This window comes from Podarcis muralis, chromosome 5 (assembly GCF_964188315.1).
Source record: "Podarcis muralis chromosome 5, rPodMur119.hap1.1, whole genome shotgun sequence".
Classification (NCBI taxonomy): domain Eukaryota; kingdom Metazoa; phylum Chordata; class Lepidosauria; order Squamata; family Lacertidae; genus Podarcis; species Podarcis muralis.
In genome coordinates, this window is record NC_135659.1 from 101,869,893 (window position 1) to 101,892,376 (window position 22,484).

A 22,484-nucleotide genomic window follows, 5' to 3' on the forward strand; every position below is an offset into this window, starting at 1 on the left:
AGGTAAACGGCGTTTCCGTGTGCTGCGCTGGCTCGCCAGATGCAGCTTTGTCACGCTGGCCACGTGACCCGGAAGTGTCTCCGGACAGCGCTGGCCCCCGGCCTCTTGAGTGAGATGGGCGCACAACCCCAGAGTCTGTCAAGACTGGCCCGTACGGGCAGGGGTACCTTTACCTTTAAAAATATAGAGGAAATCGTTTTTTTAAAATAAGCATTAATAAAATTTTGTACACACACTCACATAACAGAAGATAATTACAATAAAAACAGCACAGTGCCAACCCGTTCATTAAAAGCAGTCTGTTCCCCAGAGCCTGTCGAAACGAACAGCGCTCCACCTGCTGGTGGAAGAGCAACAAGAAGGGAGCCAGCCTGACTTCTCTAGGCAGGGAGTTCCAAAGTTGCCTCTCTTCCAAGCGAAGCAGATTTGTTTCCCCGAAGCTGATGGTTTTGGCCATGTTTGTTGCAACTGCAAACTCTTGTTTTCCTGTAACTTAGAAGTGTTTTCCTGTACGTAAACTTTTTTGTCTATCTTACTAAAAAAGCTGTGTGGTTTATTCTCTGCAATGGAAATGTCAGAAGACCACAGATAAAAGCGGTAAAAGGTATGATTGCCTTGTTTCTAAGCTTTATTAAGTGTTTTACTCTGTTACAGAGTCTTCACAGCCTGTTTACTTTTGCATTTTAGCCTGCAGATTTAACCCTCAATCCATCTCCCACAACCATCGCTGAGAAAGCCCCCTCCCCCAACCCAGCAAGGGTGCCTGTGAAGGCGGCAGGACCAAGAGAAGGGCTGTTTTATGTGAAGGGATATGGCACTTCTGATCGCTTGCACCTAAGCTGTGCAGGGCTTTTTATCTTATAGCCAGCCCTTTGAAAAGAGAAAAGAGATCTTTCATTAGTTGAAAATTGCATCTTATTTGTTTACCAGAAGCACGTATTAGGGAAAACAATATAAAATATTTGTTTCAAAAAAATTTAGCTGAGGAAATTGTCTGCAGAACTGAAGAAAAAAATGGGGTTATTCTACATGTACATAGACATTCCAATTTTGCCCAAAACTGATGAGCAAGGTAGATATGTTTTTTTTCATATAATTTTTATTAACAAACCAATCAGATCACATTAATTCCAAATTACAAAACCAAATTTTTAAATTTTTGTTGGGGGTACCCATGCTTCGAGCTCTGAAAGGGATCCAAACATCTCTCTGCTGCTGCTGCTTTAATATTCACAGTTCTGTCCAATCTTCTCTCTATTATTTTCTTCATCTTCTTCTTGTTATCGTATATTCCTTTCTTTGTGACCTCTGATAGTCTCCACAAGCGGGTTAAAAACGTCATTATATCCTGTGTGGATTGTCCGTTCCTCCAAGAGCCATTTTCAAACAGACAGACGCCATTTCAACACTTCGATACAAAGCATTCTTAAAGTCTGCCCATTAATCCTCGCAAGCCCGTCTCTCCTCAAACTTCTTAGGGGGTTCTGCCAGGTCAAACTCACAGTCCAATATAATAAGAAAGCCGTGGTCTCCTCCCCCTCGATCGTAAATCCAGCCACCAGGCCTGCTTCCTAACAAGTCTCTTTTTATAGCTGCGTCATTCCAAAGGCCTTTCATTCCTTTCCAAATATTTCACAAGCCATGTCTTTGATTAGTAATTCATTTCCACACAGTTCTTAATCATTCCTCTTATATTCAGTAATTGCAACAATTCTTCCTGGGGGGGGGGGGTTGTTGTTAGGTAATCACATATGATAAAAAAAGACCCCCCCCCATTCCCGTTCCAAAGCAAGGTAGATATGTTGGGGTGGAAGTTAGCATCCAAGGGACTAAAACTGTGGTTTTAGGCATTTATAGACTCATAGAGTTGGAATAGACCACAAGGGCCATCGAGTCCAAGCCCCTGCCAGGCAGGAAACACCATCAGAGCACTCCTGACATATGGTTGTCAAGCCTCTCTTTAAAGACCTCCAAAGAAGGAGACTCCACCACACTCCTTGGCAGCAAATTCCACTGTCGAACAGCTCTTACTGTCAGGAAGTTCTTCCTAATGTTTAGGTGGAATCTTCTTTCTTGTAGTTTGGATCCATTGCTCCGTGTCCGCTTCTCTGGAGCAGCAGAAAACAACCTTTCTCCCTCCTCTATATGACATCTTTTTATATATTTGAACATGGCTATCATATCACCCCTTAACCTCCTCTTCTCCAGGCTAAACATGCCCAGCTCCCTTAGCCGTTCCTCATAAGGCATCGTTTCCAGGCCTTTGACCATTTTGGTTGCCCTCCTCTGGACACGTTCCAGTTTGTCAGTGTCCTTCTTGAACTGTGGTGCCCAGAACTGGACACAGTACTCCAGGTGAGGTCTGACCAGAGCAGAATACAGTGGCACTATTACTTCCCTTGATCTAGATGCTATACTCCTATTGATGCAGCCCAGAATTGCATTGGCTTTTTTAGCTGCCGCATCACACTGTTGGCTCATGTCAAGTTTGTGGTCAACCAAGCTTGAAGGAGAGGAATTTGAGAATTAGACTAGTACCTGAAAGTGAAGGAGACAACCTGGTGGAGTATTTGACAAAAGAATTTACTAACTTTTGGCAGCAGGAGCTGGATAAGGAAGAATTCAAGATAGAGAGTGCGTTCAGACTGGGAACAAGACAAAGGAAGAACAAGGTAAGAGACTGTTTAATAACTTTGAGATCAAAGGAAGAGAGAGACAAAATACTGAATCTGCATTACCAAAGAACCCTCCAAATCGAAGATTTTTACATTGGGATTTTTAAGGATATCCCGAAACACATTTTGGACGCAAGAGGCCTATATAAGGACTTGGTGATACTACTGAAAAGGAACTACATACCATTCAGGTGGGAATTTCCTCAAGGCTTGTCTTTTAAATACAAGGGAAAGAAAAGAAGAATAAAGTCAGTGAGCGATAAAGACAAGTTCTTGGGAGAACACGAAGAAGATTTACAGAAGGAGGTGATTCCGGGACAAGAGCAACTTCCTTCAAGGAAAGGAATATTGGACATAGTAAACTTACCGCACGGACCGAAACCACCGACGGAAGAGGAACAAGAATTAGGAGCAGTAGGAGGAGAAAGTAAATAGCTCCACTATGGCTTTGCAACTTCTAAGTTGGAACTGCAATGGTCTAAACGTCCCCAGAAAGAGGAAAAATGTATTTCATGCATTAAAGAAAGAACAATTGGACTTGATTTGTCTGCAAGAGACACATGTGACAAGGTTACATAGAAAAATACTCATTAATAAAAGATTGGGACAAGAATTTATATCCTCTGACAGAGTAAAAAAGAGAGGAGTAGTGATATATGCAAAGGAAAAACTGCAGCCGAAATTAATTTTTAAAGATGATCAAGGAAGATATTTGGCAATCGAAATTCAAGCTCAAGGAGAGAAATTTTTGATAGTGGGAATTTATGCACCTAATGAGGGGAAAGCTGAGTTTTTCAAGAAGTTGCATGAGACATTATTGGATTATATGGACTATAACTTAATTATGATGGGAGACATGAATGGAGTAGTTTCAACAAACATGGACAAAGCACAAAGACAGGTAGTAACAAAAGATGGAAGACTACCAAAAACTTTTTTTGAAATGACAGACAATATGGACTTGGTTGACATTTGGAGAATAAAACACCCCTTGGAAAGAGAGGGAACCTTCTTTTCTGAAGCCAAAATGACATGGACTCGGATAGACCAAATTTGGGTTACTAGTGGAATGGCACCAACTATAAAAAAAGTGGAAATCTGCCCAAAAACTTTCTCCGACCACAACGCAGTAAAGGTGGTGATGAAACAAACATCAACTGGTTCCTTTAGATGGAGGATGAATGACACCTTACTTGGAGATGAGGAAGTTCGTAAAAAGGCCCAAAAAACTTTGAAAGACTATTTTGAAATCAATTTGAAGACTAAAGTAGAAAAAAGAATAATATGGGACGCAAAGTAAAGCTGTGATGAGAGGATTTTTGATACAACAAAATGCAATAAAGAAGAGAAGCCAAAATGAAAAGAAAGAATTTTTTTGGGAAAAGATAAAAGATGGGGAAAGGAAACTAAGATTGAAACCAAAATCGCATGAGATCCTAAGAGAAATTAAATTATATCAAACGCAATATATGGAATTGATGAACCAAGAAATAGAATGGAAAATTAAACAAATGAGACAAAAGACTTTTGAATCTGCAGATAAATGTGGCAAATTGTTGGCTTGGCAAATAAAGAAGAGACAAAAATTGAACACGGTAACAAACCTAGAAGTTGATGGAAAGAGTATATTTAACCCAATTGATATTAGGAATTGCTTTCAGAGATATTTTAGACAACTTTACACACAAGGGCCTCAGAAAGAGACGGATATAGAACAATTTCTGGAGAAAAATGGACTGAAAAAAATTTCACAGGAAAGTAAAAGAATTTTGAACCAGGAAATAACAGAAGAAGAAATAGAAGGTGCCATTCAAAGTATGGCGTTGGGCAAATCTCCAGGACCAGATGGACTGACTTCTAGATATTATAAAGTTTTGAAGGATTGGATAGTACAACCTTTGAAAGAAGTCTGTAATGAAATTATGGAGGGGGAAAGGGCACCAGATACGTGGAGAGAGGCTTACATCACACTTATACCAATGACAGAGACTGAAAAGACTCAACTTAAGAACTACCGACCCATCTCATTACTAAATGTGGATTACAAAATTTTTGCTGACATTTTAGCAAAGAGACTGAAAATAGTTTTGATGGAGGAGATTCATCGTGATCAAGCGGGCTTTCTCCCAAAAAGACACTTGTCGGACAATGTGAGGAATATAATTGACATTTTAGAAAAGTTGGAAGTGAATATAAACACTAAGGCAGTTTTGATATTTGTGGATGCCGAGAAAGCCTTCGATAATATTTCTTGGAGCTTTATGATGAAGAATCTCCGGGGGATGGGGGTAGGTCAAGGGTTTGAAAATGGTATAGGTGCAATATACTCTGGTCAAAAAGCAAAATTAATTGTAAATAATGAGGTTACAGAAGAGTTCAAGATAGAAAAAGGAACACGTCAGGGGAGCCCAATCTCTCCATTACTCTTTATATCAGTCCTGGAGGTTTTGCTAAATATGATTAGAAGGGATCAGTTGGTCAAAGGGGTTCAGGTCGGAGCTAAACAATATAAACTGAGAGAGTTTGCAGATGACCTAGTACTTACACTACAAGAGCCTGAAACTAGTACGAAAAGGGTTTTGGCATTAATCCATGAGTTTGGTCAAGTGGCAGGATTCAAACTGAATAAATTAAAAACTAAGGTATTGGAGAAAAAATTAACATTGCTTGAAAAAGAAAGGTTTCAGAATGAGATAGGGCTAACTGTGGTTAAGAAAGTGAAGTATTTGGGGATAAACATGACAGCTAAAAATGTGAATCTATTTAAAGACAACTATGAGAAAACTTGGATAGAAGTGAAAAAGGATCTAGAAATTTGGTCAAATCTGAAGCTTTCTGAAATATACTCGGAGTCGCAAAGTGATTTCATGCTCTTTATTCAGCTCATAGTGGTGAGGAGGAATGAATGAATGTCCCCTCAGTATCTGCTTTATATACATTATTTACACAATGGGCTGCACATGATTGGCTAATTCCGGAATTCTACTGTAAGCCAATCAGGTTGTGGATTCACTTCTATCTGGAGCATGATTGGGTAGTTCCTGCCAACCAATCAGACTGCTGCATTCTGAAGCCTATTGTTCTAGGACCAATCAGACTGCTGCCTTTTGGATCCTATTGTTCTAGGACCAATCAGACTGCTGCAGTTTGGATCCTATTCAACTCAGTACATAACACCCCTCCCCTCTAAGTTCCAGTCCTGCCCAGGAGGTCGCATTCATAGTCCTTGAGGTACGCCGGCGGCCTACGTGTGCGTTGCGGCCTAGGGTCTTCCCTGGTCCGGGGTTCAGGTTCTGGCCCGTGTTCCAAGGATGCTGGCTGTGATGGGGCTGTTTGGTCTGGCGCAACCGGCTCGCTCGGTTGTGGTTCTGGTTCCGGTATCCTTTCGGCCTCGCAGGTCCTCTCTGTATTTACTGATTCTGCCTCTCCTGCTGGCCCCTCGTGCTCTATGGGCCTCACTGCCCCTGTGTTCCCTTGGGACTCCTCTGCCCTTTCCTCCTCCTGGTTTTCTCCCGGGAATCGTCGCCGTATCTGGTCGCAGTGGCGGCGCCAGCATTGCCCCCCATCCGTTAGCACCTCATACGACACGGGGCCAGTGACCCTGGTGACTGTGGCGGGTACCCATGCTGGGCCTGCCCCAAAATTCTTTGCGTACACTGGGTCCTGAGCCTCGAAGGTCCGGAGGTTCTTGCCTTCCCCCACCACTACCTCATCCTGAGCTCTATCGGGGTGAAGGCGGTCCAATCTGATTGCAAGGCGCTGACCCATTAGTAGTTCAGCGGGGCTCCGGCCAGTCGTTGAGCTGGGGGTGCTGTGCTGTGCTAGAAGGAATGTGGCAAGGCGGTACTCCCAATCCCCTTGCGTCATGCGGCGAAGGGTGTCCTTGGTGGTCCGCACCATGCGTTCTGCTTGGCCATTGGTGGCAGGGTGGAATGGCGCTGAACGGATGTGGCGGATGGCGTTCTGCGCTGTGAAGGTTTGGAATTCTCCTGACGTGAATGCAGTCCCGTTGTCTGAGACGAGAGTGTCAGGGAGCCCGTGGGTTGCAAACAGCCTGCGTAGTACCCGGATGGCTGCGGACGTAGAAGTGGACGGTACCAGTGCGACTTCCAGCCATTTGGTGTAGGAGTCCACCACTATGAAGAATGTTTTCCCCTGAAAGGGGCCAGCGAAGTCCACATGCAGGCGTGACCATGGTGCTCGGGCGGACTCCCAGGACTGGACTGGGGCCCTTGGGGGATCTGGGCGGGATTCTTGGCAGGCCTGGCAGTGTTTGACCCAGGCCTCTATCTCTCCGTCGATCCCCGGCCACCACACATAACTCCTGGCAAGGGCCTTCATTCTTACTACCCCTGGGTGTGTCTCATGTAGGGCTGTGAGGACCCTTTTGCGGAGGGGCTGGGGAACAACGACCCTGCTTCACCATAACAGGCACCCCTTGTGGGCCGACAGTTCATGTTTGCGGGTTGTGTAGCCGGCGAATTCTGGCCCGGGGCTGCTGATGGGCCATCACCCCCACACCCAGTCCAGGACCCGGGAGATGACCCTATCTTTCTTGGAATGGTGTGCAACTTCTTGTGCCTGAATGGGGCGGTCGGGAAGCAGCTCCAGGCTCATAACCTCTTGTGCAGGTGCTGGATCGGGGCCTGTTTCCGGTAGTGGCAGCCTGCTGAGGGCGTCCGCATGGCCCATCGCCTTCCCCGGACGGTGAATCAGTGCATACTGGTAGCTGGCAAGGAAAATTGACCACCTGAGGACGCGAGGAGACAGCACTTGGGGGGTCTGCTTTTCAGGGGCAAACAAGCCAAGCAACAGCTTGTGGTCAGTCACCACGGTGAAGGGCCGCCCGTACAAGAAATCATGGAATTTTTTTACTCCCTTCACGATTGCCAGACCCTCCTTGTCGATTTGCGAGTAGTTCCGCTCGGTTGCGTTGAGTGTCTGGGAAAAGTATGCCACTGGTACCTCTCTTCCATCCGGGAGTTGGTGTCCCAGGACAGCGCCAATTCCATAGGGCGAGGCGTCGCATGCTAGCACCACCGGCAGCCTCTCGTCGAAGTGTGCCAAGACCGAGTTTGAGACAAGCAAGTCCTTGACTGCCTGGAATGCGGCCTCCTGGCGCTGGCCCCACACCCAAGGGGCCCGCTTGTCCAGGAGTCTGTGTAGGGGCTCCGCTACCGCCGCCTTGTGGGGAAGGAAGGAATGGTAAAAGTTCAATAGTCCCAAGAAGGCCTGAAGTTCAGTCTTGTTCTTGGGCGCTGGGGCATCACAAATGGCCCGTACCTTGTCCCCAGTTGGGTGGACCCCTTCTGCGTCCACCATAAATCCCAGAAAGTCCACCTGAGGCACTCCTAGTAGACATTTTTCCCTCTTCACCTTGAGACCCGCCGTCTGGAAACGGTGCAGAACGGTGCGGAGGCGGTCCTCAAGCTCCTCTGGTGTGGGCCCAGCAATCAACACATCATCGAAGAAGGGGGTGACGCCAGGGATCCCTTTAAGTAGAGAGTCCATCAGATTCTGGAATATGCCTGGTGCCACGCTGACACCGAATTGCAGCCGCTTTACCCTGAATGCTCCTCTGTGCGTCACAATCGTCTGTGCCTCTGCTGTGGCCTCATCTACTGGCAGCTGTTGATATGCTTGGGCCAAGTCCAGCTTGCCAAAAATTTTCGACCCAGCCAGGGTGGCAAGAACATGGCTGACCACTGGCACTGGGTATGCATGGGCCGTGAGGGCCTTGTTTATGGTACATTTGTAGTCTGCGCAGATGCGGACCGAACCATTAGGCTTGACGGGTGTGACGATTGGGGTTTCCCAGGGGGCATTAGGCACTGGCTCCAGCACTTCTTGCTCCACGAGCCGGTCCAATTCCTCGTCTATACGGGGTTTCAGGACCCGGCGGGCCTTGAGCCTGACCGGTCGTACTGCGGGGTCAAGCTGTAGAGCAATGGGGGGGCCCGTATACTGTCCCAATTTCCCATCGAAAACCCCTGGAAATTCCTTGCATATGGCGTCCACGTCCACTTGTAAGCTAGTGTTGTTCACCCCGGTGACGGCTAGCCCCAGTGGTCCAAACCATGCCAATCCCAGTAACCTAATGTAGGGGCCCTTGACCACCAGCAAGTCCAGTTGCCGCGTCCGCCCTCAGTATTGCACCCTGAAGGTCCCCACCCCCATTGTGGGGACCTTACGTTTCTGGAAGTCCCGGAGGGTGAATGGGGCCGGCCTGAGTTTGGGACCCCCAGTAGGACACAGTTTCCTTAAGGTCCTTGCCGAGATTATGGATAGAGTTGAACCCGTGTCAAGCTCCATGCGGCATGGGGTCCCCTCTATCTGTACCTCTACATAAATTTTCTCTACGTTGGGGTGGGGCAACTGGTATACCTGGAAGTCCGTGAGCTCTGTCGAGTTGCCTTGGTGCGTTGGGCCCCGGGACCTGGGGCTCTTGGATTGGTCATCTGATGCCTGGCGTCGGGTGGGCCGAGCCTGACACACCCGGGCGATGTGCCCCAATTTTCTGCACTGCCTGCACTCTGCGTTGCGGAAACGGCAGGTCCTCCTCTCGTGACTTTCTCCACAGCTTGCGCAGTTCCCTCCTTCTCGTCGAGGCCGCTGTGGTGTGTGGGCTGCTTGAGTGCGCTGCTGTACTCGGTGCACCTCCTCCCTGTTGGATCCTGAGTCGTCGGTGATGTCTTCGTGGTGGACCCTCGGTTGGGACGGCTGGCTCAGCCGTGCCTCTTGCGTGGACCTCTCGGCAGCTTCCGTTGCCAGGGCCTCCTCCAGAGCGACCTGGAACGTTAGGTCCTTCTTAGCGTAGAGGCGTTGTTGAAGCTTCTCATCCTTCAGGCCACCGACGAGGCGGTCACGAAGCATGTTCTCCAGCTCTGAGAAGTTGCAGAACCAGGCGGCTTGGCGGAGAGAGGTCACAAACCCAGTTATGGTGTCCCCAGGGGCTTGCCGCTTTGCGTAGAAGGCATTTCAACAAGCCACCACCGAGGGCTGCGGCGAAAAGTGCCCCTTCAGCTGTTCCATTATTGTTTTGTATGGAACAGTAGCAACGTCTTCAGGCGCAAGGAGAGCCCGGGTGATTTCAAACGTCTCCTCTCCGCAGACGCTGAAGAATATCGCCCTCTTCTTGGCGTCTTCTTCGTCAGTGACCCCTTTGGCTTCTAGGAGGAAGATGAAACGGGAGGCGTACGCTTCCCAGTCTCCAGATGCTGGGTTGAATGGCGAGAAGCTGTTGTCGGTTGCCATTCTGAGTTCCTTGTGTCCCGGAGCTGAAGCCTGGATACACGGTGCGAGGCAGCGGTGCGGCAGGTGGCGGTGCTGCGGTGCTGTGTGTTAAGAAATTGGAGTTCTTGTGGAGAATGCACTGAAAAGGATAAACCAAGAACTCTGGCCACAAGTTTCAATGTAAGGATTAATTACTACTCAAGAGTTGGAAAAAAACAAAAAACAAAAAAAAAAAAAACGTGTATATTCTGCAAAGAATGACAGTTTAAAGCTAATAGTAAATTTGAACACAACGTGTGAGTACAATGGTTTTAAGATAATAATAAATTTAGATATTAGTATACAATAATATAGTATAAAGGTACATAAAATACCAGTACACAACAATAGTTTTATACAAGTCTCAATGGTAGTCAAAAAGAGTCCATATTATATAAACTCAGAATAAAGAATAAAGAGCCAAAAAGGAGTATCCGGAGTATGAATCAGATGTACGACTCAGTAGTGGTGACCAGGACAGGGCCCTGTTTCGGAGTAAACGCCTTCTTCAGCTGGTAATATCAAATAATATGTCAAAATAAATCAAGGTTCTTCAATTCCATAGATCATAAATATAATAAAGTATATACATTCTAAAGTGAATTAGCACATATCATGATATTTGGTTCCATACCTCGGTTTTTTGAGGACTATAAATCTGTTGGAAGTCTATATCATATCATATAGTTCTTTTATGTTTCTTTTTCAACATGCGTCTAGAAATAAGAATTTACAAGTTATTATTTCCAGTCAAATTGTTTTTAAAAACGGACATCAGATGAGTGTTTTCTCACCTTAGATAATTGAATCCAAGTTTTCTTGCGTTTCTCTGTGCGTTTTCTATTAGGGAGTGAGATCATTGTCTTATATATGTGTCTGTGGGGGAGGAGGAGGAGGATAAGCTCTCCCTTCTTAAAGGTGTAAACAGAGAAGAGATTTGAAATCCAAGGTCATCTATAATGGTTTTTTAAAGAAAAGAATTGTAGTCTTGATGTTCATTCAAGCCCTTGGGGGACATCGTTTCAAACAGATGAATATATCGTGCTTCCTGTTGTAACAATAGTCTATCAATATTTCTCCTGGTATATAAATCTACTTTTGGTTTCCAGATAATGAAGAAAACAAAATCATCCTCCGTGATCGATGTTCATTTATGCGTAGTTTGATTGGTCTGGTGCTTTTGCCTATGTATATCTTGTGGCATGGACACATCCATAAATGAACATCGATCACGGATCCGCAACAGAGTGCTAGAAGCCCCAATGGTGGAACATTATATACAGCAAAAACACACGGAGGATGATTTTGTTTTCTTCATTATCTGGAAACCAAAAGTAGATTTATATACCAGGAGAAATATTGATAGACTATTGTTACAACAGGAAGCACGATATATTCATCTGTTTGAAACGATGTCCCCCAAGGGCTTGAATGAACATCAAGACTACAATTCTTTTCTTTAAAAAACCATTATAGATGACCTTGGATTTCAAATCTCTTCTCTGTTTACACCTTTAAGAAGGGAGAGCTTATCCTCCTCCTCCTCCCCCACAGACACATATATAAGACAATGATCTCACTCCCTAATAGAAAACGCACAGAGAAACGCAAGAAAACTTGGATTCAATTATCTAAGGTGAGAAAACACTCATCTGATGTCCGTTTTTAAAAACAATTTGACTGGAAATAATAACTTGTAAATTCTTATTTCTAGACGCATGTTGAAAAAGAAACATAAAAGAACTATATGATATGATATAGACTTCCAACAGATTTATAGTCCTCAAAAAACCGAGGTATGGAACCAAATATCATGATATGTGCTAATTCACTTTAGAATGTATATACTTTATTATATTTATGATCTATGGAATTGAAGAACCTTGATTTATTTTGACATATTATTTGATATTACCAGCTGAAGAAGGCGTTTACTCCGAAACAGGGCCCTGTCCTGGTCACCACTACTGAGTCGTACATCTGATTCATACTCCGGATACTCCTTTTTGGCTCTTTATTCTTTATTCTGAGTTTATATAATATGGACTCTTTTTGACTACCATTGAGACTTGTATAAAACTATTGTTGTGTACTGGTATTTTATGTACCTTTATACTATATTATTGTATACTAATATCTAAATTTATTATTATCTTAAAACCATTGTACTCACACGTTGTGTTCAAATTTACTATTAGCTTTAAACTGTCATTCTTTGCAGAATATACACGTTTTTTTTTTTTTTTTCCAACTCTTGAGTAGTAATTAATCCTTACATTGAAACTTGTGGCCAGAGTTCTTGGTTTATCCTTTTCAGTGCGGTGCTGTGTGTGGCAGTCAGCTCAGCGGGATCCCACCTTCGTCGCCAGTGAAATATACCGTATTTTTCCCTCTATAACACGCAGATTTTTTCTCCTAAAAAGGAAGGGGAAATGTCTGTGCGTGTTATGGAGCGAATGTGTGGTCCCTGGAGCCAAAAAATCAAGCAAAAGTCAAATCGCGAGTCACGGAGAAGGGAAACCTGAAAAGAGGAAGTGGCTGCTTTCCTGCATTCTGCCTCAGGGTCTTACTGCCCACCCTCCTCTGTTTCGTTGCTGTGTTTGCTGAAACGGAACAAAGAGCAGGGAAAGCCCCTCCCCTCCAGGCAAGCAGAGTGTCGTTCTTTCTAATTCCTCTCTGTGCTCCGGTGCTGCTGGGGGAGAGGGAGAGAGAGGGGGAGAGGGAGAGAGAGGGGAGGGAGAGGGAGAGAGAGGGGGAGGGAGAGAGAGGGGGGGGGAGGGAGAGAGAGAGAGAGAGATGGCTGGCTTGGGGGGGAACTTTTGCCTTTCTTTCCTCCCACCCATTATCCCTCTCCAGCATTCTTAGCCAGCTGCTTCTCTGCACACCCCTCTCATGTCCCTTCTTTGTTTTTCCTTCGCTCCCCACTTAAAATGTGGTTACAAAGCATAGATCAACATGGATCCTCAGGATCTTTGCATTGGGTCACCCCAAATTCACCATCAGATCACATAGCATGTCCATGGCTACAGCCTGCAGCAAAAAAATCACGCACCCACTGTTGCCTGGGGCTGCAATGGTGCAAAAACGTGGTTAAAAAGCATGGATCCACATGGATCCTCAGGATCTTTGCATTGGGTCACCCCAAATTCACCATCAGATCACATAGCATGTCCATGGCTATAGCCTGCACCCAAAAAATCACGCACCCACTGTTGCCTGGGGCCACAATGGTGCAAAAACGTGGTTACAAAGCATGGATCCACAGGAATTCTCAGGATTTTTGCATTGGGTCACCCCAAATTCACCATCAGATCACATGTCTGTGGCCACAGCATGAAGCACAAAAATGATACATCCACTGTTTCATTCAGAATGTTTTTTCCCTTGTTTTCCTCCTCTAAAAACAATGTGCGTGTTATGGTCAGGTGCGTGTTATAGAGCGAAAAATACGGTACTCGGAGTCGCAAAGTGATTTCATGCTCTTTATTCAGCTCATAGTGGTGAGGAGGAATGAATGAATGTCCCCTCAGTATCTGCTTTATATACATTATTTACACAATGGGCTGCACATGATTGGCTAATTCCGGAATTCTATTGTAAGCCAATCAGGTTGTGGATTCACTTCTGTCTGGAGTATGATTGGGTAGTTCCTGCCAACCAATCATACTGCTGCATTGTTCTAGGACCAATCAGACTGCTGCATTCTGAAGCCTATTGTTCTAGGACCAATCAGACTGCTGCCTTTTGGATCCTATTGTTCTAGGACCAATCAGACTGCTGCAGTTTGGATCCTATTCAACTCAGTACATAACACTTTCCTTGTTGGGTCGTATTGCGGTTATAAAAATGAATGTATTGCCAAGAATGTTGTTTTTGTTTCAAACACTGCAAATAATGGACAAGATGGATTGTTTCAAGAAGTGGCAGAAAGATATATCTAAATTTGTCTGGCAGGGCAAGAAGCCCAGAATAAAATTTAAGATCCTAACTGATGCGAAGGAAAGGGGGGGATTTGCCCTGCCAGACTTTAAACTTTACTATGAAGCGGCAGCATTCTGCTGGCTGAAAGACTGGCTACTTCTTGAGAACACAGACATTTTGGATTTAGAAAGTTTCAATAATATTTTTGGGTGGCATGCATATTTATGGTACGACAAGGTTAAAGCTCATAAAGGTTTTAAAAATCATATTGTCAGGAAAGCACTACTTAATGTCTGGACTAGATATAAAGACTTGCTGGAAAATAAAACCCCAAGGTGGTTGTCGCCAATGGAAGCTAAAGCTGTTAAGAAGCTTAACATGGACTCTAAATGGCCGAGATATTGGGAAATTTTAGAATATGAAGGGGACAGACTGAAATTGCAGAGTTTTGAGAAATTAAAAGGGAAAGTGAGAGATTGGCTTCATTACCATCAGATAATGGAGGTCTTTAAGATGGACAGGAAAATCGGCTTCCAGGTGGAAAAATCAAAATTGGAGACTGAGCTGTTAGAACCCAGTACTAAAAATCTGTCAAAAATGTATAACTTGCTGTTGAAATGGAACACACAGGAGGAAACGGTTAAATCTAGAGTGCTAGAGTTCTGTCTGGTCCTGTTACATGGGATCAATTCCAGTCTGTTACCTCCGAGGATGTGGACAGGCTGCTTGGAAAAGTGAAACCGACCACCTGTCTCCTTGATCCTTGCCCATCCTGGCTGATAAAAGCGAGCCGGGAAGGGCTGGGCGATGGGCTCTGCGGGGTGGTGAATGCTTCCCTCTGTGAGGGAGTCTTCCCAGACCCGCTGAAAGAGGCGGTCATTAAACCGCTTCTTAAAAAAACATCTTTAGACCCGGCCAATTTGGCCAACTATCGCCCAGTCTCAAATCTGCCATTCTTGGGCAAGGTGATTGAGCGGGTGGTTGCTGAACAACTCCAAGCACGCCTGGAGGAAACGGACCATTTGGATCCCTTCCAATCGGGATTCAGGTCTCACCATGGAACTGAAACTGCCTTGGTCGCGCTGGTTGATGATCTCCGGCGAGCTAGGGACAAAGGTGAGAGCTGTTTCCTAGTTCTGCTGGATCTCTCAGCGGCCTTTGACACCATCGACCATAACATCCTTCTGGACCGTCTAGAGGGGCTGGGAGCTGGGGGCACTGTTATACAGTGGTTCCGCTCCTTCCTCCTGGGCCGTGTCCAGAAAGTGGTGGTGGGGGATGAGTGTTCAGACCCCTGGGCTCTCACTTGTGGGGTGCCTCAGGGTTCTGTCCTCTCCCCCATGCTTTTTAATATCTATATGAAGCCGCTGGGAGAGATCATCAGGGGGTTTGGACTGGGTGTTCATCAGTACGCAGATGACACCCAGCTCTACCTCTCCTTTAAATCAGAACCAGTGAAGGCGGTGAAGGTCCTGTGTGAGTGCCTGGAGGCGGTTGGAGGATGGATGGCGGCTAACAGACTGAGGTTGAATCCTGACAAGACAGAAGTACTGTTTTTGGGGGACAGGGAGCGGGTTGGTGTGGGGGATTCCCTGGTCTTGAATGGGGTAACTGTGCCCCTAAAGGACCAGGTGCGTAGCCTGGGAGTCATTTTGGACTCACAGCTGTCCATGGAGGCGCAGGTTAACTCTGTGTCCAGGGCAGCTGTCTACCAGCTCCACCTGGTACGCAGGCTAAGACCCTACCTGCCCGCAAACTGTCTCGCCAGAGTGGTGCATGCTCTAGTTATCTCACGCTTGGACTACTGCAACGCGCTCTACGTGGGGCTACCTTTGAAGGTGACCCGGAAACTGCAATTAATCCAGAACGCGGCAGCTAGACTGGTGACTGGGAGTGGCCGCCAGGACCATATAACACCGGTCCTGAGAGACCTGCATTGGCTCCCAGTACGTTTCCGAGCACGATTCAAAGTGTTGGTGTTGACCTTTAAAGCCCTAAACGGCCTCGGTCCTGTATACCTGAAGGAGCGTCTCCACCCCCATCATAAAGCCCGGACACTGAGGTCCAGCGCCGAGCGCCTTCTGGCGGTTCCCTCATTGCGAGAAGTGAGGCTACAGGGAACCAGACAGAGGTCCTTCTCAGTAGTGGCGCCCGCCCTGTGGAACGCCCTCCCATTAGATGTCAAAGAGATAAATAATCACTTGATATTCAGAAGACATCTTAAGGCAGCCCTGTTCAGGGAAGTTTTTAATATGTAACGCTGTACTGTTTTTAACACTGATTGGGAGCCGCCCAGAGTGGCTGGGGAAACTCAGCCAGATGGGCGGGATATAAATAATAAATTATTATTATTATTATTATAAATCAGCAATGATTAAGTGGGCTCAGGACATTGGTCATAACATTATGTTTGCTGACTGGGAAAAGTTGTGGACCACCGGGATGAAATTTACGGCATGTAATGCCCTAAGAGAAAATGTTATGAAAATGATTTACAGGTGGTACATGACCCAGGTCAAGCTTGCAAAAATTTACCATTTGCCTGATAATAAATGTTGGAAATGCAAAGAAAATGAAGGTACATTCTTTCACCTCTGGTGGACGTGCCCAAAGATTAAGGCGTTCTGGGAAATGATCTATAACGAATTGAAAAAGGTATTTAAATATACCTTCCTGAAGAAACCAGAGGCCTTTCTCTTGGGTATTGTCGACCAAGGGGTGTTAGAGAAGGATAAAACTTTTTTTATTTATGCCACAACAGCAGCAAGAATACTCATCGCAAAGTACTGGAAGACACAAGATCTACCCACCTTGGAAGAATGGCAGGTGAAGGTGATTGACTACAGGGAACCAGGGAAGAGAAACAGCGAAAGAAGAATGGAAAAAATTTAAGGACTATTTAAAGAAATATTGCAAAATTAATGAATGTTAAAATGATGTTGGATTGGAAAGTAAGTGGTTATCAGCGATAATGGATAAGTTAAAGAGAATAAGTATGATCAAAATTAAGTTAAAATAAGGGAAGGATTTGCTGAGTAATTGATTAAAAATTGGAATACAGAAAGGGGAGGTATGAGGAAGTCGGGAAAATAAGTCTATAAGAAAATAAGATTTTGAAGTTGTACTTGTTTTTTGTTTGTTGTGTCTATTGTATTGTATTGTTTTGTTTTTGTTGTTATAAAAAACTTTAATAAAAAATTTATATATATAAAAAAAGATGTCTAGCAAATCTAATTCATAAGGATCAAGCAGGATTCCTTCCAAATAGGTTACTCAAAGACAATGTAAGGCATACCATAAATATCATTGAATATTTGGAGTGTAAGAATGAAGTACCTACGGCGCTGATTTTTATTGATGCGGAGAAGGCATTCGACAATGTCTCATGGCCGTTCCTACTAAAAAGCATGGAGAAAGCAGGGCTAGAGGGTGAATTTATGGAAGGAATAAAAGCAATCTATACGAATCAATCTGCCAAATTGATTATAAACAACAATTTAACAAATTCATTTAAAATTGAAAAAGGAACAAGACAAGGTTGCCCTCTATCCCCGCTTTTATTCATTATGGTATTAGAGGTAATTACGAACAAAATAAGAGCAACACCAGAGATTCGAGGGATCAAAGTAGGAACGAAAGAACACAAACTAAAAGCGTATGCAGACGATTTGATGTTATCCCTAGAAGAGCCGCAAAAAAGCGTCAGTAAGGCTCTGGAAATATTAGAAGAATATGGCAAAATATCCGGTTTTAAATTGAATAAATCAAAGACAAAAATGCTGACTAAAAATCTGGGAAAAGATGAAAGAGAAAAATTAGAGATACAGAATGGAATTAAGGTGGCCAAAAAAATAAAATATCTAGGAATTTGGCTAACTACAAAAAATATAAATTTAATTCAGGATAATTACTTGACAACATGGAAGGAAATTAAAAAAGATCTAGATACGTGGAACAGAGTGAAACTTTCGTGGTCGGGAAGGATGGCGGCAATAAAAATGAACATACTCCCAAGAATGTTATTCTTGTTCCAAAACATCCCTGTGATTAGAGGTTCCACAATGTTTAAGGATTGGCAGAAAACTCTTTCGAAATTTATATGGCAAGGGAAAAGACCGAGAATTAGATTCAAATTACTTACAGATCAAAAAGAAAGAGGGGGATTCTCGGTGCCAAATCTGAAATTATACTTCAAGGACTCCTGCCTTTGTTGGATCAAAGATTGGATCAATTTGGAAAACACCGATCTGTTAGACCTAGAAGGTTTCAACATTAGGTTCGGTTGGCACGCCTACTTGTGGCTAAATAAAGAAAAGGTACATAAAGGGTTTTCAAGTCATATTATTAGAGGCCCACTATATGAGGTTTGGGAGAAAAATAAAAAACTTTTAGAATGGAAGACGCCCTGGTGGTTATCACCAATTGACATTTTAACAACTAAAAAAGCAAATATGGAAGGAGAAAGATGGACCTACGAAGACCTACTGATAAGATCAGAAAGTGGCTGGAAATTGAGAACATATGAAGAGCTGAAAGACAAATTAACAGGCTGGCTGCAGTATCATCAAATAAACGCAATATGGATGGAAGACAAAAAAGTAGGGATAAATGAGAAAAAATATAAATTTCAGAAAGAAATAATTGAAGGCAAAACCAAGTTATTATCCAAAATGTATGATATATTATTGGAATGGGACACTAAAGATGAAGAAATAAAGGAGGTTATGACAAAATGGGCAATGGACTTGGGATACAATATAGAATATGAAAAGTGGTCGAAATTATGGAGTTGTGGAATGAAATTCATGGCATGCATCACGCTTAGAGAAAATTTAGAAAAGATGATGTAAAGGTGGTACATCACACCAGCAAAACTAGGAAAAATGTACAAAACAGGAAATAAGGCCTGCTGGAAGTGTAAAATTAAAGAAGGCAATTTCTACCATATGTGGTGGACTTGCGAGGAAATGAAGAAATTTTGGGATCTGATTTATAACGAGTTAAAAAAAAATATTTAAATACACTTTCCCTAAAAGACCAGAAGCCTTCCTATTAGGAATAACTGGGCATGAAATTAAAAAAGAAGATAAAACACTATTCCAATATTCGACAGTAACGGCTAGATTATTAATTGCACAAAACTGGAAAAGTCCAAATACCCCAACGGTCAGAGATTGGCAAACAAGATTATTTGAATATGTTGAATTAGCAAAAATGACGCAAAAAATTTGAAACCAAAAAAATACAAAGTTCATTAGCGATTGGAATAAATTTATGGTATATATTGAAGGAAACTATAGAAACTTAAAAACTACAGCAGGTCTGATATAAATCTTATGATGCGCAAACCATTAACAACTCTTAGCTGCAGAAAAAAGAAAGAATTTTTACCAAGAAGCCCGAAATCGGGAGGGAAGGAGGTCAATAGGTGTGTAGAGGAAAGATATAAAGATATAAAGATATAAAGATTCAAGGAGTAAGACAAGGAACTGTAACGGAAATTGATGCTATTTTTGTGTTATGTATGGATATTTTTTCCTTTTTTTCCTTTTCTTTTTTCTGTAACTGTTGTTTTGTTTTTTCTTTTGGTTATTTAAGTGATATTCAATAAAAAGAAATTAAAAAAAAAGAATCAGAAGTTATCATTTTCTTTACTTTATTTCTTTTCTTTTTTGTTTGTGCTTTTGTTAAGATTTGTTTTTTATCTTTTATGTTGACCTTTGAATTCGTTTTCAAACTTTAATAACATCTATTTTAAAAAAAGAAAAACTTGTTTGCATTGAATTGCCCTTGCCCCTTTCCTCCTCCCCATTCCCCTCCAGGGCCTTCCTACTTCATTTCCGAAGCTGCATCCATGCGCTGTTTGCCACAAGCTGTATCAATTCTGTAGGTTCCTGGCAAATCCTGCTCTTTCATGCATTTTCTCTCAAACCAGTTTCTGTCCAATTAGGAAACTGGATGAGGAGCAAGTGGTGACGTGAACAGCAGTGGCGCAGGCAAAGATGGAAGGGGATGGGGGGGTGTCCAAAAGGGTCATGTGCTTCATTGGGTAAAGACATCCCCACCCCAGTCCCTCTCTGGTGCGAAACAACTGCTCTGTGCTTCAGTGTAGCCAGGAGGAGGGATGACCTCACTGCATGCCAAGCTGTTATTGTGAACATCCTCTCAGTTTGGAGAGTTCCTCACAGTCCTTGTTTCAACCACCCTGAGCAAGTTGTGGGGAATTGTAGTCAAGCTTAGTGCTTGTTAATGCATGAAATGGTTAAGACCACAGAATTGTATTCCTAGACTCATCTAGCTCACCCCCCTCACCTGGAAGGAAGTTTCCTCCTTTGTTCAGTCATGAGAACTCACGGAGATAGAATGGGCCAGAGCTTGCTCACTATCAGCTCAGACCATGTGCTTAGAGCTATTTCACTATATTTTGTCACCCAAGATTTCTGCTGCATCTCCCACAGGGCATGTTTTCAGAAAGACTGGTCCAGCGCACCACTAGTGAAATGCTCAGTTTATCTAACATTCAACCACAAAGGGGTTCCAGCCTAAACACCCTTTCCACATTTGCAGTCCTGTCCCATCTCCTGTCTTCGTTGTACTCCTATGAAATACAACTTGGACTCAGAAACCCCTCCAGGAGAAAGCGGAACGAGGAATAACCTCTGCTTTCTGGCCTCACCAGGCATCTTGGAAACCAGGGAGCCAGAGAGCAAGAAAATAAACTGGGAGCATGATGCTCAAACCACATTTGGGGCGCCTGCAAATTACAGGGACAGGCAGGTGTTTTGCCTTAGGCAACCTCGGTCTTGCACAGATCAATTCCATTAATGATGGTAATTTGCAGCATAAGTAGTTTATGTATGAACCAGAACCACAACAAGGAGCATTGAGAAACTCTCATGCCAAGGGTTATCCCTCTGCAGCTTCTGTTTTCAGGGTTCTGCTATTCTCCTTCATTCTGCAATTTTTCTGGGGAAACTTAACTTTACTGCCAGCTTCCCAATGGGAGAAGTTTTGTCTTTTTTCTTCTTTTGGTCCTACTTTGGTGTTACCCTCTGGACTGCCAATCCCAGCGTCATAACTGCAGGTGAGGGGGAGGCAGGTGCCCCAGCGAGGATTTTTCTTTTGAACATCACGAGAGCTGGAAGGCAAATCCTCAGAGATGCCCTTCCCCCAAAGCCATTGGGCCCCATTGAGAGGAAGGGGGAGAGGAGCTAACAAGGATTAGTCTTGGACGTCTTCCTTCTTGCACAGTCCCTGGGTTGGGGCTCGCCTCAGTGGGCTTGGGGCATTTCACCCCTGGCTTTTATTCCTCTGCAGGCAAAGGCAGAGGTGAGAGTCTTGGACTGGGGCAGTGGGACACAGATCCATTGGGGCTCAGAGTGCCACGGAGGGGGTGGGGATGAGCCACCACGCATCTTTCCTTGGGGAGCTGCTCTGCCAGAGCTGCCCTGATGGAGGCCAGCACAGCCAAGGGGATCCAGTGGCGCTTCCCTGGCTGGGCCACCCACAGAGCACATCTCCTTGCCACACCTGCCCAAGGCGGCTCATTGGGAAACTGCTGAGCATGCAGGGGGCCAGCAGGACGCCTGCGGAGCCTGAGCAAGAAAGAGAACCCCACTGCAGCCTGCCTGGCCCAGCTGCGGATGGGGAACAGAACAGGGTGTGCTGGGGCACAGGTCTGCTTGCGATTAGCAGCCAAACAAAACAAAAGCCTATTCTTGCTAGTTAGCATGAGAAGGGGCTAAGATCACAGAGCAGTACTGCTGACGGGCAGAGACTCAGACCATAGAAATACAATTAGTTAGAGAGGGCTCTCTCTGAGGCTTAGAATAAAAATTGCCAGTAGCACCTTAGAGACCATCTAAGTTTGTTCTGGGTAGACGTTTTTGTGTGCATGTACAAACTTAGTTGGTCACTAAGGTGCTACTGGACAATTTTTTAATTTATTTTGACTGCGTCTGACCAACACGACTACCTACCTGAATCTGAGGGTTAGGGTTAGGTTGGCAGTCCAACCTAAAAAGTGCAGGTTCTTGCTAGCTAGCAGGAGAAGGGGCTAAGACTACAGCTGACTGCTAAGGACCAAGACCATCAAAATGCAATTGGTAGAGAGGACTCTGTGTGATGTCATTTCCCCTCCTCTCCTGGGGGCCTCCTGGTGCTTCCTGCTCCTCTCTCTCCCTTTGGCCAGCCAAGAGGGCAGACCTTCCCTTTGCCTGTTCCACTGCAGGCAGATGCCAGAAACTGGTTATACAGCCAAACCTCGGCTTCCAAACTCCTCCCTTTTGGAAAATTTTGGCTCCCGAACACCGAAAACCCAGAAATAACTGCTCCGGTTTTTGGACAATTTTCGTAAGCCGAACAGCTTCTGTGGAGTTTTTTTCTTTTATCTCCATTGACTTTGCTGGCCACCCTTTGATCCTTGGTTGTTGAACGTTTCGGAAGTCAAACTGTCTTCCAGAATGGATTACGTTCGACAACTGAGGTTTGACTGTACTGTAAAGGTAAATATTGTTGGGGGATTGATCATTTGTTTTACAGACAACTGAGTGAGTTTCTGTTCTGTATGTGATGCAACTTTCAGATGCTGGCCAGAAAAACCAGAATGGTTACACT

At 44.4% G+C, this 22,484-nt stretch overlaps 2 long non-coding RNA genes across 2 annotated transcripts; one reads left to right on the forward strand and one right to left on the reverse strand.

The window, feature by feature from the left end:
• Positions 1 to 10,152: 10,152 nt before the first annotated feature.
• LOC144327880 (uncharacterized) lies at positions 10,153 to 10,839 on the reverse strand. The gene is made up of 3 exons (XR_013393062.1): positions 10,742 to 10,839; positions 10,582 to 10,663; positions 10,153 to 10,459 (listed from the first exon to the last, which is right to left on the reverse strand). It is a non-coding gene; the product is annotated as an uncharacterized LOC144327880 (long non-coding RNA).
• Positions 10,840 to 11,485: 646 nt separating this feature from the next.
• LOC144327879 (uncharacterized) lies at positions 11,486 to 12,171 on the forward strand. Its single transcript, XR_013393061.1, has 3 exons — positions 11,486 to 11,583; positions 11,662 to 11,743; positions 11,866 to 12,171. It is a non-coding gene; the product is annotated as an uncharacterized LOC144327879 (long non-coding RNA).
• Positions 12,172 to 22,484: the final 10,313 nt, after the last annotated feature.